This window comes from Canis lupus, chromosome 7 (assembly GCF_011100685.1).
Source record: "Canis lupus familiaris isolate Mischka breed German Shepherd chromosome 7, alternate assembly UU_Cfam_GSD_1.0, whole genome shotgun sequence".
Taxonomy (NCBI): Eukaryota; Metazoa; Chordata; class Mammalia; order Carnivora; family Canidae; genus Canis; species Canis lupus.
The window spans coordinates 33988068-34002347 of NC_049228.1; the positions used below are offsets into that span (position 1 = coordinate 33988068).

Here is a 14280-nt window from a genome sequence, read left to right on the forward strand (position 1 = left end):
ATTTTCTTTATTTTCTTTGTGAACAGTGATGCTAAAAATAAGAAAGAGAAGTAAGGTGGAGAAAATAAATCAAACATCACACTGCCTAATCCATGCAGATCTGGTGGTTCTCCTTGAGGACGGCTGGTCACAGACCCTGGGCATGGGCACCCAGAACCACAGAATGAAACAAAGAAAGCATTTGCTCCACTCAGGACACCTCATGAAGGACCTCACCTGGCTATTTCCATACATCCTCATGTCTCAGAAACAGCGTGCTTTAAATGCAAGGGGTGTCACTTGCCTTTTGAAGAGTTAAATAGAGATTTTTATGAAAGTCATTATAGCAAAATGGTATCCTGAGATACAGGAAAAGAAATATGCAGGAACTGTAACTCATACATAGCTGGAGAGCCCAGGAGTTATTCTGGGGGATCCCCAACTAGACCCTTCTCTCTGCATAGAGACTATAGTTATTCCCAGACTGCTACAAGCCAATGATGACATTTTCACAGTTCCCATTTAAAAAAATGAAGAAAATGAAAAGTCATTAATGTGTTCTTCGTAGAGTTAAATACTTTAGTTTGAAGGAAAATCCTTTATTCTAAATTTTTTCTTTCCGGGTTTCAGTAATAAGATGTTGTTTAATATGAAATGATGGTAATTATAACGAGAACTTTTGCCCTTTGCTATTCTTGCTTGGCAAATCAAATAAAATGTTGAGTAGGTCTATCAGTTATAGCCACAACAATTCTACATAACACCCAGAGCTCAATGGCATATAAGAATAAAGATTTATTTCTTGGTCACTCTTATGGATTGGTGGCACAGCTTTATTTCTTAGGCCTCTCCCTCTGGGCCACTAGGGCAGCTGGGACTGGGACATGTTATTCCCATGACAATGGCAGAGAAGCAAGAGAGAAAACCCAAACATTCCACAGGGCAAACTGAATCCCACAGCTGAGCCCAAAGTCAAGAGTGAAGTACTTTCCATTCTCTGTGGGGTCAAGGTTGTAAAGGTAGAACCACACTACAGGGAGACGGGAATGTGACTACTGGTTCACTCTACCACATGGTGGCAATTACATCAACCCCCCATTTTGTCCTGACATTTGCTAACCTTAGGAACACAACAGATTGAGAACCTCAGCTTCAAAGGCACCTTGACCGGGGCGGGGGGGGTGGGGTGTGCAAAAAACAAAAAAACAACCTAACACACAATAAATAGTAGTTCAGAAAAACCGGAAGTGGGAGTTCTATGATTTGAACCAGGACCATGGGTCCTCGCTAGGCCTCAACTGTCCTAACTGCCACCACTCTTCCCCATTTTATGAAACACGATCCAAATCTAGGGCAATTTACAGTGACTGTACTATTGCCTGGCACATTTGTGAGGCATCTTTGATAGAGCATTAGGTGTTTTATTTTGCTATGACTACTGGAAAGAAATACACTAATCAGAATTCTGTGTGAAATCCTAAGTAACTGATTAATTCTCCTCATCCAGCTTTCCCTGTGCACATGCAATGGACCCAATTTCCATCCTAGGAACTTAATATCATTATTCCATTATTAATTCATCATCCAAATCTTCCCTTCATGAAAGATTATACTCTAACTTTCCAGCCTATGCAGGCTCAGCTTTACCAACAAAATGTTCAGTGTCTTTTTAACATTTTTATGTTTTAATTTTAAAAATAAAGACTGCTAACTCTGGGAAACGAACTAGGGGTGGTAGAAGGGGAGGAGGGCGGGGGGTGGGAGTGAATGGGTGACGGGCACTGGGTGTTATTCTGTATGTTAGTAAATTGAACACCAATAAAAAAAAATAAAAAATAAAAAATAAAAATAAAAAAATAAATAAAAAAATAAATAAAAACTTTCTGTCAGAAGACTGTTATTTACTTTTGATATTAAAATCTGGAATAAATGTCATTATATTTGATAATTTAAAAAAAATAAAAAATAAATAAAAAATAAAAATAAAAATATTCTGGGAATCCATCACCATGGCCTCAGGTCAGAAAGTTTAATCAACAAACATTGAAAATTCCAAGAAATGGTTAGAGCATTTTGAAAATTATCTGCACTCTTCCCATAATCTTCCCAGAAAAATTAGAGTCTCTGGAGGAGTCAGCTAAGGCACACAGCCTGAACTCTGTACCAGCACCCACCTCTGATGTGGAGTTGCAGTGAATATGTTTGGCATCTCTATTCCTCTGGTTCCATAGCTACAAACTGGGTGTTGGGTGGGATTTAAATGTGTTTTTGTGTTGCAAAGCTCCTTGGGAGAAAAATGATACAGATCTGGAAATCATGTTATAGTCCAAGGCAGGATCAGGCTAGACTACCCTTGACACAAGGTCAGGGATAACTGCCTTCCTCTTAGCGGAAGCCTAAATATGGCACGTCTGCCCTCTCAGAAGGAAGCACTGAACATACACAGCCACCTGTTTCCAGTTAGAATGCCAGGTGCAATCATTCAGGCAGGAGACAAAGGCCTTTGTTTTCTGACCAGCTGCATCCACCCACAGGTCTGCTGGAGAGTTCTACGAAGCAGTGGGTGTCTCGCAGCTTCTTGCTGCACAGCTGGGCTCTCAAATTTAGAGTCCATGAGCTTTGAGAAAAGCTCACAGACATAATTACGTTCTCCACCCATAGCCAGGCTCAATCCAGAGAGGCGTTGGCTCAGTTTGCATCAGGTAAGACTCCTTCGTGGGGCCAGGAAGGAGGTGGAGGAGGGAAGGTGGACAAAAAGGGGGTGGGGGCCCTGGGCCTGGCCCGCTTCTGGGACACAAGCTGTCTTTTGTTCTGTGTGTCATCATAGACGGGCGAGTTGAATTCCTCTAAATGTGGTGGCATCTCACATACGTGCCAGGTAGCTCAGGGGCCAGCCAGGAAGGCTAGTGAAGCCTCAGCCTGGAGGCCTCCTCTTTGAGGGAAGCTGAAACAGCTTTTTTCCGAGAAAGCCTGGTAGTGGGAGCTGTAAGTCTCTAGTCCCACAGAAAGATGTAGAAAAGAAGTGAGTGCCCCTAAACTCTGGAAGCAAGGAAGTAAATAGATCAAGAGACGATCTCCAAGACCTGAAGAAGGACTGCTTTAAACAAAATTCAAAATCGGCATCACAGGCAAAATGTTTGTTAAATGATGACCTAGAAGTCACAAGAAAGCTGAATTCTAGCCTGAAGAGCCTCAAGCCAAGAAGCCAAAGGTTTACTTCCTCAACTCCACGGAGTCCCTGAGGATGTCTAGAGTGTGGGGATAGAGGTGCTAAAACGAGGGGACTGAGCCCAGTTTCTCTGCAAAAATCTAGAACCACGTACATGTCCCCCAAATCTGGTTTAGCTAGCCCAGTTCCCCTATCTGAACCCAGAAAGAGGACTTGAACATTTATTCTCTAATAGTGTGAACTGAAAGTCTCTGGGCTTATAGACACACAGATGTGGTGTAAGTCAGGGGGTGCCCACCCCCAAAACCAGAGGGCTTGTATAAAACAGTTGTATACTCTAGTCTGAAAACCTCCCTCAACACTATCCCTTCCCCCAGGCCTTTCCTTACCTTTTCTAAAAGCCAGCAGCTCCATGATATCCTCTGCAGGATAGGAGAAGACCCTTCTTGGGGGAATCTGCCCCTTGAGCTGAAGAGACTTTGAGGCACTAACCAGCAGACTACCCCACCAGCGGCCTATGAGCAGGAGGTCCTCCTGCACAAACAGAGCTTCCAGTCAGCTTGTCCGTGTGACCGTTGTAAAGCGTACAAACACACAGTTAGGGACTCACCAGACATTTGAGTAAAAACTTTGAATGAGAAAGACAGAAGCCAAAACATACGAAGAACAAAAAGGCAACCTGGAGAAAACAATGATGCGAGGAGGATACTAGCAATTATTTTTCCACGAATTGATGAGGAAAGTTAAACTGTGTAGCAGACTGTGTTGGGAAAATTGATTTACCATTTGGAGAATTTAAAGCTGGATCACTACCTAATGCTGCAAACAAGGGTAGATGCTGGATGGCTTAATGGCCTAACATTATAAATTTAATATAATAAAACATAAGAGACGATCTCCATGACCTGGAAGAGGACTGCTTTAAACAAAATTCAAAATCAGCATCACAGGCAAAATGTTTGTTAAATTGATAACATCAAAAATAGGAATGTCTATTCAATGAAGAATGATGCTAAGGAGAGTTGACAGACCAGGAAAAGGCACCTTCAATATCTAAAACCAATAATGGATTTATATGTAGAATATAAAAGGAACTCCATCAATGGACAGGTGGCGGGCGGCACCCTGCAAACTGGCTCTCCCACTCAAGGATGAGTCTGCAGAATGCTCACCCTGCCCCCCTGCACCACCAATGCGGCCCCCCAGTTGAGCATTCCCAGCAGCATACAGCCCTTCATTATTATTGTTATTCAATTTTTAAAACACCCTCTCCTTACTCCACTTAACCCAGTTTCTCTGCTCCTCTTTACAGAAACACTCCTCAAAACAATTGTCTAGAATCCCTGTTTCCAATTCCTCTCATTCTGTTTTAATATTTTTGTCGTGTAATATCCGACTGATACAAAAGAATATATGTAAGTTATGAAACATAATGAAATCAACACCAGTGAATATTCTCATCCACTTAAAACATGAAACATCACCAGTTTCATGGCATCGACTTATGGTTCCTTCCCGATGCCAACACTCTGCCCTTTCTTCCCCCAGTGGAGAAGCTACTACCTTAAATTTTGTGATTGTCACTCCCTTCTATTTTACAAACTTTTATCACACATGTCTGTCTTCCTGGACAATAAATATTAAAGTCCGAGGGAGTAAACACTTTGTCTTCCCTCCACACTTTGAAACATTCCAAATCTAATGGGTTCAGACAGAAACTCCTAACCTGTCCTCTGAACTGTCCACAGGCTCCCAATTTCCAGTGTCATCCTCCTAGGTGCTCAGATGACTATTTTCATAATTTATGTTGCTTTTTCTCTTATACAGCATATCCAGTCTATCAGTAAGTCCCGTTGGTTCTACCTTCAGAATCTCCTCTAAATCCAACAGCTGTTTACCTCTGCTCTTTTTTCCCAGGTTCAAGCATCTCCATTCCATATCTCAATGACTGCAAGATGCCCATCTCTGACTCCTTGCTTTCACCTTACCCCCACCCACACCCTGTTCTCCACACAGCACCCAAAGTGATTATTTAAAATCCACATCAGATCACAGTACCCTTTAGCTTAATGCTCTGCAGTGGCTTCTATCTCTGGCAAAGTGAGAATCCACAAGGCACTATGTGCTCTGGATAGCCCCAACTCGCACACCGTCTTGGAGACTTCTCTCCTGGGCCCACTTTCTTCCATCCATCTGCTTCCATGAATGAGCCAGAATCCTTTTGTCCCAGGGCCTTTCCTCATGCTATTTGTCCTCTATCTGAAAGGCTCTTGCCTGTGAGTATCCCCTCTTCCCAACTGACTTGGTCTCCATCCTCTCCTTCACTCCTTAAATGTCATCTTAGCAGCAAGACCTTGCCCTGTGGTCGATTTAAAATAGCCTCTGGATCCCCATCAGCACATCTTCCTTCCCTGCTTTATTTTTCTCCACAACACTTATCACATTCTGACATGCTAGATCTTTTGCTTGCTTATTTGTTTATTATCTGGCCTCCTTCACTACAGTATAAGCTCCGTGAAGACAGGAGTTTCGGTCTATAGCGTTCACTGCTCTCTTCCCAGCAGTGTGTACAATGTGTCAACAAATATTTATTGAATGAATGGCTGGCTGGATGAATAAATGAATTAATGAATATAAATAATCTCATTTCCACCACTTTTACCAACTACCAAAATCCCATGTCCAGCTCAATGTGCCACATTACCCACCCCAACCAAACTTCAAGCCAGATCAAAATGATGGTTAGCCCCTAACCCAGTGACTTCCAAATAGTAATGACAGGTTCTCTCTCTGCCTCCTTGCAGAGCCTCAGGAGATGTGCCTCACAATTTTTACTTCCTCCTTTTGCATCTTTACAGGCTGTGTCATGGCACCACAGATTTAAATTGTGTTCTTCCACAACAGAAGGTAAGTCAAAAGCTATTTCTCGAGAAGTCATTATCCATTTGTCTTCCATCACTGACATAAGCCCATTGTCGATTTTAAGGATATTAAAGCATAAGCCTGGTTGGCTCTGAGCAAAACATCCCATATTTTAGTTCTAAGAGTCTGTGTGGCATCTTCGGGTTTACTATGACACTCAGAAAAATAAAAAGAAGAAGAGAAGATTCTTATTTACTCTGTATCCTTCCTCTTTCTTGGAAAATCTTACATCAGATCAGAAAAACCTAAATTACATGAAGTTTACAAAATTAGTTGCCTCATGAATAAATGGATTTATTATTCAAGATGCTGGGAAGCACATTTTATTATTCCATATCCTTGGAACAAAGTATTTGAAATGTGGGATGAAATATTTTCAAGCTGCTTCACTAAAGTCAGACAGACCAAAAAGAACATTTGCACATTAACATAAAACATTCATCAGGAGGTCTGCTGGCAATGCAGAGGGAAATGGTTGCATTTTTTATTGCTAATCATTCCCATTAAATGTGTGGTTTGTGACCATTTTTCCTGTACCGTATTCAGGAACTTACCTCAGATAATGGAGGTTATATCCACAGATCTCATAAACGATCCACTACAAAGAACTAAACCTTTCAGAAGTGTTCTTAATGATTAAAAAGATATGAATGACCAAACAGCCTAAAAATCGATTGGTTTCATTACATGTTTTGCTCAAAAACTGAAGTTCAATCTTTCTATAACCCACAAGCTTGTAACAAATACAGCAAGCGAGGAGGAAAACTGTTCTCAATTTTTAATTATCTTGCTCAATTCAAATTTCCTGACTTATCTCTGAGCTCTCCTCACCTCCTCCCTCTGGGTCTGTTTATGATGCACTGTTTCAAGGTTAAATTCCAAAGCCAAGTCCTCTGCCTCAGCACACGGCTCATCACGTTCTCAATAAATGTTGGACCCTTAGGGTCCTAAAGGCCATGCAAAATATATTTTTCTAGGTTTACTTTAGAGAAAAATTTTAGCAGTTTCATCTATCATTGGTTTTAGAACCAAGTATGATAAAGCGGGGGTGGGGGGGGTGTAGGGGGTGGGGAGCTTAGAATAATGGAATCTTCAAGCAGGAAGAAACTTTTGATTTTCTAGTTAACCCCTTCCTTTTACAAGTAAACTCAGCGGGGGACGTGGTTGTCCTGGTGTCCATCACCAATTCACTGCAGCACTGATAGAGCCAAGGTCCCCAAGGCCAGCCGGTGTTTATCACCATGGTGTGAAGTCCTGATCTGCATTAACTCACCAGGCTTCCTCATATCTGCATCCAGCCAGGGCCCCCAATCCCAGCCTTCAGCTCTGGAAACATCTTGCCTCTCTCCACCCCATCCCTGTTGTTACTGACTTGATCCAGCCTCTCACTGTGCCCTGCTGGGGCTGCAGGCTCCTTCTGTACAACTGTCCTGCCACGGGACTCGCCTGACATCAGCTCATTCTCTGTGAGGCTGCAAAGCTACCCTGTCCAAAATAACCACTCAGGTCATACTGAGTCCCGCTTTACAACTTCACTGATGTCTTGTCTCTGATATCTCCACGCATGGGTACAAAGTTCTGTGCAATGGTCTGGAGCCCCAGCTCCTCCATTCTTGGTGCCAGAGACCATTCCATGTCACTTTTCTCTACCCCAAAAGACTTGTGACATTCCTTATCCACCATGCACTGAATCTTGCACACTTGATTACTGGGAACCCTTAGTTATCCTTCAGCAGCAATTCAAATGTCATTTCCTCTCAGTGAAAGCTTGGAACCCACCTTGATCTTCAGGTCTCCAGTTTGCCCCAGGGCAGAGCCACTCTGTCTATCTTGGAGATTCCAGGTGTGGCCCACTCCTCTCTTCCTGTTTCTGCCCTTCTCCAACACTTGGACCTTTTGATTTCTGGATTCCCACAACTGTCTTTTCTTTCTAGCCTAGGTTCTCCACAGACTAATGAATCACATTATGACCTGTCCCTTATTTTCCTCTCTGGCCACATGTACCTTGCAGGGACTTCTCACCCCAGATTTCTGCCCCAAAAGGCAGCTCATAGAAGGATGACTCAGTCTCCTCAGGGGACCAAACAGTGGAAAGATTTGTGTAGAAATGCTCACACTGCCATGACAGGAAGAGTTTACATCCTTGAATACCTCTTCAGATTGTGAATAAAGTCATATGAGGAACTGTGACTTTTTTATCTTTAGTTGTCATTGCCTGATATATAGCTATCATTCAATAAATGTATGAGTGAGTGCAAGCAGTCCTAATAGCAATAGAGTCCAAAGCATTGAGCAGACAATTGGATTGGGGAGTCATTACACTCATAGATCCCTTTCAGTCTGAAGAATAAAGGCTTTGTGGGACATTAGAAATTAAATTCAAGTATTTATTTCTTTAATTTTTTAAAAGATATTATTTATTTGAAAGAGAGAGAAAGATACAGAGAATGAGCAGGGGGGAGGAGACACATAGGGAGAAGCAGACTCCCCACTGAACAGGGAGCCTGAAATGGGGCTTGATCTCAGGATCCTGGGATCATGACCTGAGTTGAAGGCAGATGCTTAACCAACTGAGCCAAACCTATTCACTTGAGCAAGTAACATGGTTGTGCCTGACTTCAAAGAGACATGGAGGGACAATCCTAATGGAAAGCTGGAAGGACAGGGAACTGGGGATCCATGGAGGTGGTGATATCTGCCACATTCCACTCCTCTGGTCACATAATCATTTCCTCTTTGTCCCTCATGCAGAATATATGCACCTGCCATGGCCCTGTCCCAGCTCTGTAATTCTGCTGTGGAGAAAAGGGAGAGCAAAAACATATCTTTTTAGATCATGGGTTTTAAATTCAAGAGGAATTACGCTGTACCTAACATAGAGACAAATGTTTATGATCTAGCTGTATTAGTTTGCTGGGGCTGCCCTAACAGAATACCACACACTGAGTGGCTCAGAACAACCAAAATTTACTGTCCCACAGTTGGATACTAGATGTCTGAAATCAGGATGGCAGAAAGTCATGCTCCCACTGAAACCCATAAGGGGGAATCCTTCCTTGTCTCCTTCTAGTTTCTGGTGGTTTGCCAATAATCCAGAACATTCCTCAGCTGGCAGCAGCAACACTTTAAGCTCCACTTCTGTTGTCACAAGACCTTCTCTTCTCTCATCTCTTCTTTTGTTACAAGGACACCAGTCACACTGGATTAGAGCCCTCCCTTCCTTAATCCAGCATGACCTCACCTTAAATTCATTACATCTGCAAAGATTTCAATTCCAAATAAATTCACATTCACAGGTACCAGCTTGTAATAGGACTTCAACCTATTTTTTAAGGGTGACAATTCAATCATAAATCTTACCCCTGAAACCTCTCATTTAAGCGCTGTTGCCCATCACCCCAAGGTCATGAACTTTGAGCTCAATGCCATGACTGGATAGGGCTATCTGTACTGACCTCCCTGAGAAAGGTGTTTATATGTTCTGCATTGGTGAAAAGGAGAATGAACCAAATATTTGGGGTCCAGAACGGTGGACTATGGCAGTTGTTAGAGGTCCTGACCAATATTCCTAGTTGTCTTTCATCCAGTGGGAAAGATAGTACCTTACCTGCTCCCATGAAACTGGGTGTGACCATGTAACTTGCTTAAAGCCAATGAAATAAATGTGAGCAGAAGTGATATGCATTATTTTTTTATATGTATTATTTTTAAATAGTAGAATTTAAGAGGGAAAGCATAATTTTCCACCTTTCTTCGATGTTCCAGGTTGTCTGTAAATTCCCACTGGGTGAAAGTTCTGGAATAAAGACAACATAATCGCATGTAGTTGACCTGTAGCTTGAGTCAGCTACATCTCATTTAGACATTAAGACACTAGGATGAATGCATGCATATCCTAGGACACAGCAATTTCACTTATATCAGAAAAATTCAAAAAAAGAGAAAGAAAAAATTTTGCACATATTCATCAGGGAAACATATACAAGTATTTTTAGGAGAATTATTTGCAGCAAAAAAAGTGAGAATCAGTCCAAATTGTAGGTTGAAGTAAATAAATAAATTCTACTACCTCTCTGAACTGAATAATATATAACAACGAAAATTATTTACAGCTCCAAAAATGCATATGGATAACATTTTTAAATAATTTTAAGCAGTCATAGAAGAATGTATAGATATGATTCCAATTCCATAATACACTCAGAATTAATCAGTATATTATGTAAGGATATAAAAATGTCTAGTAACAACAGTGAAGAAAAACCAAGGATTCAGCTAAGTGATTACTTTTGGCAGATATATTGTGTAATGTGATTGGAAAAGTCACACAGAAAACTTCCAGGTTATGATAATTCATTTTCTGGCATGGTTGTTGGGCATATGCTGTTCATTTTATTATTGGTCTTTAAACTCTACATATATATTCTTTATGTACTCTCTTTACAATCTATATTTTACCACTATTTTTAAAAAATAGATCTAGGGTAAAAATACATGAAGGGCATGTGTTGTAGAAATAATTCTATGGGTTTTTTTATATAAAATGAAGAACAATTTCTTGTATAAATAATGATTCTCCCACCTGTAACCCTCTACATCTATTGGCTTTTTTTTTTTTTTTTTTTTTTTTTTTTTGAGAGAGAGAGAGAGAAAGAGAACACATGTGGGCATGAGCAGCAGGAAGGTGTAGAGAGGGGCAGAGGCAGAGAGGAAGAGAGAATCCTAAGCAGACTCCATGCTCAGTTCAGAGCCCAACACAGAGCTTGATGTCATGACCTTGAAATCATGACCTGAGCCTAAATCAAGAGTCAGATGTTTAACTGACTGAGCCACCCAGGTGCCTTTCGTTTGGCTTTATTAAAGAAGAACTGGTCTTTCATTTTTAAAATTTATGTCCCTTTCTCTTTGTGTGATTAAAGAGGAGAAAATAGGAAATCACAAGTATATAAAGGGTTCTTTGGGAGAAGGGTAATTTTCTTCCTGTGCTAGTGAAACAGCAACTCTATCACTATGTTTCGATTTTCCCCGTTGTTTGTTTTTGCTATTTTAATGGTTTTCTTTAAAAATTTTTACCATACTTTCCTTAACAAAACAAAAATTAATATCTCACACCTTCATAACAATGACTTTAGAATTTCTTAATTTTCATACCCTCCCTGCTCTTTTTCAGAAGTATTTTGGTTTCAGTAAACTCAACACATCTTTCCTTTTTTGAAAATGTCTTTATTTTAACCCCAAAGAGATTCTTCTGGGCATACAATTCTAGATTGATAGTTATCTTCCGTTGGTGTGAACAAGGTGTGACTCTGCTCTCCTCGGGACCCCATGTTGCTGCACACGACTCTGCAGTCATCTACATGCCCTTGTATATCTATCCTTCTCCCTGTCTGCTTCTATGCTCTTCTCTTTGCTGTTCCACTACAAACTATGGTTTCTTTTATTTGTTCTTCCGAGAAAACATGGTTGTGGAAATTGGTCAGCTGTTACCTCCTCAGATATGGTCTCCATCATTCTCATCATTTCCTTCTCTGGGTCATTAATTAGCCCTTTCTTACATACTCCCACTCTGTCTTCCATAGCTCTTGCCCCTACTTTATATTTTTTATTTCTTTTTTCACTCCCTGTTACATTCTGGGCAAGTTCCTCAGAGCTGCCTTTCATTCCACAATTTTCTTCAGCTGTATCTAATCTAATATTGAACTTATTTCAATACCTATATTTTCATTTTGTTATTTTTTTCCAGTCTGCCTGTTCATTTTGTAAAGGCATTTGTTTCTTATTTTTATAATCCTATATTTTATTTCTTTAAACATTTTATACATAATTATTTTGTATTCCCTATTTGTTAGTTCTAGTATCCCCCAAAATCTTTGGGATCTAAATGTTTTGCATTCTACTTACTCTGTTTCCTTATATATTTATCAATGAATGATTGTGAGCTACTATATTTGATTAATTTCTATCCACAGGCATCTTAGAAGTCTTTTCTCCAGAAGGATTTGTGTTTTCTTCTGCACAGGATCCAGGGAGACACAACTGATCTATAGACTATTTCAAGCCCCTGTAGGGGTCCAAGATTATGTAGGACTCTGGACAAGTTCTCTCATTTTGCTGCTGGCCCAAAGATTAAGGATACTACTGAACAAATCACAGGGCTAATATTGAAATTTGACCCTCAAAAACTCTGTCATTTATGTTATGTTGTACAATTGGAATTAATGGACCATTGCATGTCAACTATTGGATTTTTTACCTATTTAATACCTGTCCTTTGACCTCAGGGATATCTGTGTGCTACACACTTCTCTTAGGGGTACAACATTGGCAGCAACCTGAGATCCATTGATGTCAGATAAATATAATAATGTGGTTTAAAATAATAGCTATTTTTAACATCATGACTACCTGTTTTTCTGTAACAACCTATGGATATTCAGGCCTAAACAATAAAACAGTTTAAAACTTTTCTTGCCTGCCCTTCCTGCTGTAATTTTTCTTTCCAATATCACCTTGACAAACCCAAGTTATAACTACAAAGGAAGATTTTAGATATGCAGATAACAAAGAAATAAAACTGAAATTATTTACAGATCAGATGATGATTTATGGCAAAAACCCAAAATCAACAATGAAATCAATAGTTAATGATAGAATTTAGTAAGAGGTTGGGATAAAAGATGAATATAAAAAATGTATTGCAGTTCTATGTCACATTAATAATCACTTAGAAAATGTAATTTTTTAGGAGCATCTCAGTGGCTCAGTCAATTAAGCATCTGCTTTTGCTCAGATCATGATCTCAGGGTCCAGGATCAAGCCCTGCAATGGGCTTCCTGCCCAGCAGAAAGTCTGCTTCTCCCTCTGTGCTTTCTCTCTCTCTCTCTCTCTCTCTCTCAAGTAAACAAATAAAATCTTTTAAAAAAACGCAATTTTTAGCATACTATCTGGCAACATAAAAGTAATTTAGGATAAACCCTACCAAATATGGGTAAAACATCTATTGAAAACATTTTAAACTTTATAACATTATTAATTCATTCTTTACATACACATTTTAAAGATTCTTCAATGAAATAGTTCACAATACAAAAAATTAAAAACTATGTTTTGAAATTATTATAAAATTACCATGAGTAAAACTTTCTATTGTAAACTCACCAAAACATACAAGTGAGAAAATCTTATTTGGAAATAAGCCTATTCATTTAAAAATGTGTCTGTGTAAATTGTATCCATGTGTACATAGAAAAAAGTCTGGAATGATATAAGCAAAAAATTGTAACAGTTATTTTCCTGAGTATCTCATTTATTTAACAAAATATGTCATTCACTATGTGGCAGACACTATTTGATAAGTACTTTTTGAATATTAATTCCTATAATCTTCATAATAACCCTCTGAAAGATGCAGCATGATCTTCATTTTACAGATGATGCCGTTGAGGCATGAGTGGAGTAAGTGATTTGCATAAGGTCACACACAGTGATGATAGAATGCAGATTTGAACACAGGCAGTTTGATACCAGTCTAGGCTCTCAGGGACTACATTAGGCTAGGGGTTTATGTACTCATTTTAATTTTTTCTTTATATTTTTTGAACTGCATGTTCTACAATGAACACATTTTACAATAAAATCCAATATTAAGTCAATCCATTTTGGAAAGCAGAGTAATGTATTTTTAGCTTTGATGTGGGATATGAAATTCACATAAACATAAGGGGAAGAATAAAGAGTTTTTAAGAAGACAACATATACTCACTCTGCCTCATATAATTTACACTTTAGTATTAGTTCTGTGTGTTTAAAAGTCTCAAATAATGCTGCTTCCTCAGGAGAAAAATGTGGGCTGATATTAGCTCTTAACTCCTTTTTTCTTTTTTTTTCATAATTCCACCTTGGTTCTTCCTGAGGAAACAGTTGGGACAAGGAACCTGTTTAAACTTCTTATTGTGCATAATATCTTTTATTGTACTCACGTGGGTGACTTTCCAACAATACTGTCATATTTCTTTCCAAAGTACAAGTAAATTAAATACAACACCAATTGGCTTTCAGTTTGTTCAATTCTTCTAAATTTCCCTTAATGCCAAGTGGAGGTATTGGTAATTTCAAGTCCTAACTAAACAGCTCTACAGATGAGTCTGTCTCAAGAGTCGGACCTTAAGCCAATGCATGTGAGAGACATAGATGCCTCCTGTTGCCCCATT

General features: G+C 39.6%; 1 long non-coding RNA gene across 1 annotated transcript; it reads left to right on the forward strand.

Moving 5' to 3' along the window:
• Positions 1-2479: 2479 nt before the first annotated feature.
• LOC119872676 lies at positions 2480-12399 on the forward strand. Its single transcript, XR_005361659.1, has 3 exons — positions 2480-2681; positions 6007-6055; positions 12040-12399. It is a non-coding gene; the product is annotated as an uncharacterized LOC119872676 (long non-coding RNA).
• Positions 12400-14280: the final 1881 nt, after the last annotated feature.